The sequence below is a fragment of the Nomascus leucogenys genome, chromosome 5 (genome assembly GCF_006542625.1).
Source record: "Nomascus leucogenys isolate Asia chromosome 5, Asia_NLE_v1, whole genome shotgun sequence".
Taxonomy (NCBI): Eukaryota; Metazoa; Chordata; class Mammalia; order Primates; family Hylobatidae; genus Nomascus; species Nomascus leucogenys.
This window is the reverse complement of record NC_044385.1, coordinates 71,884,091-71,890,327: the sequence shown is the minus strand read 5'-3', so window position 1 is coordinate 71,890,327 and position 6,237 is coordinate 71,884,091.

Below are 6,237 nucleotides of genomic sequence, written 5' to 3'. Positions count from 1 at the left end.
TAGAATGCTTCTTTTCATCCAAGCTGTGATCCAAGAATCAAAACTCCTTGCCAGCCAGGGAACAAAACTGGACAGAGAATGAGTTTGACAAATTGACAGAGGTAGGCTTCAGAAGGTGGGTAATAACAAACTCCTCTGAGCTAAAGGAGCATGTTCTAACCCAATGCAAGGAAGCTGAGAAGCTTGATAAAAGTTAGAGGAATTGCTAACTAGAATAACCAGTTTAAAGAACATAAATGATCTTATGGAGCTGAAAAACACAACACAAGAACTTCGTGAAGCATACACAAGTATCAACAGGCAAATCAATCAAGCAGAAGAAATTATATCAGAGATTGAAGATCAACTTAATGAAATAAAGCATGAAGACAAGTTTAGAGAAAAAAGAACGAAAAGGAACAAACAAAGCCTCTAAGAAATATGGGATTATGTGAAAAGTCCAAACCTACGTTTGATTGGTATCCCTGAAAACAATGGGGAGATTGGAACCAAGTTGGAAAACACACCTTAGGATATTATCTAGGAGAACTTCCCCAACCTAGAAAGACAAGCCAACATTCAAATTCAGGAAACCACAAAGATACTCCTCGAGAAGAGCAACCCCAAGACAACTAATCATCAGATTCACCAAAGTTGAAATGAAGGAAAAAATGTTAAGGACAGCCAGACAGAAAGGTCAGGTTACCCACAAAGGGAAGCCCATCAGACTAACAGCTGATCTCTCTGCAGAAACCCTACAAGCCAGAAGAGAGTGGGGGCCAATATTCAACATTCTTAAAGAAAAGAATTTTCAACCCAGAATTTCATATCCAGCCAAACTAAGCTTCATAAGTGAAGGAAAAATAAGATCCCTTACAGACAAGCAAATGCTGAGGGATTTTGTCACCACCAAGCCTCCCTTACAAGAGCTCCTGAAGGAAGCACTAAATATGAAAAGAAAAACTGGTACCAGCCACTGCACAAACATACCAAAATGTAAAGCCTATCAACACTATGAAGAAAATACATCAAAAAATGGGCAAAATAACCAGCTAGCATCACAATGACAGGATCAGATTCACACATAACAATATTAACCTTAAATGTAAATGGGCTAAATGCTCCAGTTTAAAGGCCCAAACTGGCAAATCGGATGAAGAGTCAAGACCCATTGGTGTGCTGTATTCAGGAGACCCATCTCACATTCAAAGAACACACATAGGCTCAAAATAAAGGGATGGAGGAAGATTTACCAAGCAAATGGACAGCAAAAAAAAAGCAAGTGTTGCAATCCTAATCTGTGATAAAACAGATTTTAAACTAACAAAGATCAGAAAAAACAAAGAAGGGCATTACATAATGGCAAAGGGATCAATGCAACAAGAAGAGCTAACTATCTTAAATATATATGCACCAAATACAGGAGCACCCAGATTCATAAAGCAAGTTCTTAGAGACCTACAAAGAGACTTAGACTCCCACACAATAATAGTGGGAGACATTAACACACAACTGTCAATATTAGATCAACCAGACAGAAAATTAACAAGGACATTTAGGACTTAAACTCAGGTCTGGACCAAGCAGACCTAATAGACATCTACAGAACTCTCCACCCCAAATAAACAGAATATGCATTCCTCTCAGCACCACATAGCATTTACTCTAAAATCAACCACATAATTGGAAGCAAAACACTCCGCAGCAAATGCAAAAGAACGGAAATCATAACAAACAGTCTCTCAGACCACAGTGCAATCAAACTAGAACTGAGGATGAAGAAACTCACTCAAAACCGCACAACTACATGGAAAGTGAACAACCTGCTCCTGAATAACTACTGGAAAAATGACAAAATAAGGGCAAAAATAAATAAGTTCTCTGAAACCAATGAGAACAAAGACACAACATACCAAAATCTCTGGGACACAGCTAAAGCAGTGTTTTGAGAGAAATTTATAGCACTAAATTCCCACAGGAGAAAGCAGGAAAGATCTAAAATCGACACCCTAAAATCAAAATTAAAAGAATTAGAGAAGCAAGAGCAAAAGAATACAAAAGCTAGCAGAAGACAAGAAATAACTAAGATCAGAGCACAACTGAAGGAGATAGAGATACAAAAACCCTTCAAAAAAATCAATGAATCCAGGAGCTGATTTTTTTAAAAGATTAACAAAATAGATAGACCACTAGCCAGACTAATAAAGAAGAAAAGAGAGAAGAATTGAACAGACACAATAAACGGGAGATCACCACTGATCCCACAGAAATACAAACTACCATCAGAGAATACTATAAACACCTCTACACAAATAAACTAGAAAATCTAGAAGAAATGGATAAATTCCTGGACACATACACCCTCCCAAGACTAAATCAGAAAGAAGTCAAATGCCTGAATAGACCAACAACAAGTTCTGAAATTGAGGCAGTAATTAATAGCCTACCAACCAAAAAAAGCCCAGGACCACATGGATTCACAGCCAAATTCTACCAAAGGTAAAAAGAGTAGCTGGTACCATTCCTTCTGAAACTATTCCAAACAATAGAAAAAAAGAGACTTCTCCCTAACTCATTTTATGAGGCCAGCATCATCCTGATACCAAAACCTGCCAGAGATACAACAAAAAAAGACAATTTCAGCCCAATATCCCTGATGAACATCAGTGTGAAAATCCTCAATAAAATACTGGCAAACCAAATCCAGCAGCACATTAAAAAGCTTATCCACCACAATCAAGTCAGCTTCATCCCTGGGATGCAAGGCTGGTTCAACCTACACAAGTCAATAAATGTAATCCATCACATAAACAGAACCAGTGAAAAAAAACAAATGATTATCTCAATAGATGCAGAAAAGGCCTTCGATAAAATTCAACACCCTTCATGCTAAAAACAATAAACTAGGTATTGATGGAATGTATCTAAAAATAATAAGAGCTATTTATGACAAATCCACAGCCAATATCATACTGAATGGGCAAAAGCTGGAAGCATTCCCTTTCGAAACCAGCACAAGACAAGTATGCCCTCTCTCACCTCTTCTATTCAATATAGTATTGGAAGTTCTGGCCAGGGAAATCAGGCAAGAGAAAGAAATAAAGCGTATTCAAATAGGAAGAGAGGAAGTCAAATTGTCTCTGTTTGCAGATGACATGACTGTAGATCTAGAAAACCCCATCCTCAGCCCAAAAACTCCTTAATCTCATAGGCAACTTCAGCAAAATCTTAGGATACAAAATCAACGTGCAAAATGATGAGGTTTTGGAATAAATCATGAGTGATGAAGAACAAAACCCTCACTGGAGCTAACAAGACCCATATGATCAGGCCATGGCCTACCTCCCTGGCCTCAGCCCCCGCCATGGTCCCAGCTCTCTCTCATCTACCTCCTCCCCCTCCCTCAAAGTGCTATCCACCTCTGACTGCCTCCTCTGAGGGTTTACCTGTGTAACATCTACTCAGCCAGATATCTGTTTAAGGACAACTTCTTCGGGAAGTCTTCAGTGATCCCCCACTCTGCAGAGACTAGGGCAGTTCCTCTTCTCATAACCCAAACACCCTATGCCAGCACCATCCAACAGAAAGATCACTTGAGCCACATGTGTCATTTCAAATGTACCAGTAGCTATGTTTAAAAAATAAAAAGAAACAAGTGAATGAATGATAAAAAAAAAAAAAAAAATCAACGTGCAAAAATCACAAACATTCCTATACACCAATAATAGACAAACAGAGAGCCAAACCATGAGAGAACTCTCACGCACAATTGCTACAGAGAGAATAAAATACCTAGGAATACAACTTACAAGGGATGTGAAGGACCTCTTCATGGAGAACTACAAACCATTGCTCAAGGAAATGAGAGAGGACACAAACAAATGGAAGAACATTCCATGCTCATGGATAGGAAGAATCAATATCATGAAAATGGCCATACTGCCCAAAGTAATTTATAGATTCAATGCTATTCCCATCAAGCTACCATTGATTTTCTTCACAGAATTAGAAAAAAGCTACTTTAAATTTCATATGAAACCAAAAAAGAGCCCGTATAGCCAAGACAATCCTAAGCAAAAAGAACAAAGCTGGAGGCATTATGCTACCTGACTTCAAACTATACTACAAGGCTACACTAATGAAAAAGTATGGCACTGGTAGCAAAACAGAGATATAGACTAATGCAACAGAACAGAGGCCTCAGAAATAACACCACATATCGCCGGGCACAGTGGCTCACGCCTGTAATCCCAGCACTTTGGGAGGCCGAGGTGGGCGGATCAGGAGGTCAGGAGATTGAAACCATCCTGGTTAAAACTGTGAAACCTGTCTCTACTAAAAATACAAAAAATTAGCCAGGTGTGGTGGCGGGCGCCTGTAGTCCCAGCTACTTGGGAGGCTGAGGCAGGAGAATGGCGTGAACCTGGGAGGCGGAGCTTGCAGTGAGCCAAGATTGTGCCACTGCACTCCAGCCTGGGTGACAGAGCGAGACTCCATCTCAAAAAAAAAAAGTAATAACACCACATATCTACAACCATCTGATCTCTGACAAACCTGACAAAAACAAGCAATGGGGAAAGGATTCCCTATTTAATAAATGGTTTTGGGAAAACTGGCTAGCCATATGCAGAAAACTGAAACTGGACCCCTTCCTTACACCTTATACAAAATTGACTCAAGATGGATTAAAGATTTAAAGTAAGACCTAAAACCATAAAAACCCTGGAAGAAAACCTAGGCAATACCATTCAGGACATAGACATAGGCAGAGACTTCATGACTACAACACAGAAAGCAATGGCAACAAAAGTGAAAATTGACAAACGGGATCTAATTAAACTAAAGAGCTTCTGCACAGCAAAAGAAGCTATCATCAGAGTGAACAGGCAACCTACAGAATGGCAGAAAATTTTTGCAATCTACCCATCTGACAAAGGGCTAATATCCAGAATCTACAAGAAACTTAAACAAATTTACAAGAAATAAACACACAACCCCATCAAAAAGTGGGTGAAGGATATGAACAGATACTTTACAAAAGAAGACATTTATGCTGCCAACAAACATATGAAAAAAAGCTCATCATCACTGCTCTTTAGAGAAATGCAAATCAAAACCACAATGAGATACCATCTCATGCCAGTTAGAATGGCAATCATTAAAAAGTCAGGAATCAATGGATGTTGGAGAGGATGTGGAGCAATAGGAACACTTTTACACTGTAGGTGGGAGTGTAAATTAGTTCAACAATTGTGGAAGACAGTGTGGCAATTCCTCAAGGATCTAGAACCAGAAATACCATTTGACCCAGCAATCCCATTACTGGGCATATACTCAAAGGATTATAAATCATGCTGCTATAAAGATGCATGCACACATATGTTTATTGCAGCACTATTCACAATAGCAAAGACTTGGAACCAACCCAAATGCCCATCAGTGATAGACTGGATAAAGAAAATGTGGCACATATACACCACGGAATACTATGTGGCCATAAAAAAGAATGAGTTCATGTCATTTGCAGGGACATGGATGAAGCTGGAAACCATCATTCTCAGCAAACTAACACAGGAACAGAGAACCAAACACCATATGTTCTCACTCATAAGTGGGAGTTGAACAATGAGATCATATGGGCACAGGGAGGGGAACATCACACACTATCGGGTGGTCGGGGGGGCAAGGGGAGTGGGGCCTATCCTTGCCCCTCCATTCCCCGGGGGGGCAAGAGGGGGTGGGGGGTGGGGCCTATCGTAGGGTGGGGGGGCAAGGGGAGAGATTACATTAGGAGAAATACCTAATGTAGATGACGAGCTGATGGGTACAGCAAACCACCATGGCACGTGTATACCTATCTAACAAACCTGCACGTTCTGCACATATATCCCAGAACTTAAAGTATAATGAGAAGAAAAAGAAAAGAAAAGGAAAGGCAAATTGAAGGCACTTCACAGAGGTCCTTCTGAAACCTCTGTGACAACTCACCAGGAATGCCTACATAGAAGTGGTTTGCAACCCAGCCTCCCACCACACCTGACCATTCTGCCACTCCTGCAAGTCCACTCACAGTGGCCAGGGCATGGGAACTTAGCTTTCTCCAACCCTTGGCCGCAGATCAACCCCTTGTGGGTCTCTCTATCCCCTTCAGGGCAGTTTGTTTCCCCCTGGAAAGGACTCGAGGGCAGAGGGGCTGTCATCCAGGCTGCTGAGGGCCTTGTCCTGGGGACCAGCTCCAGAGAGCCACCTGTCCCATCT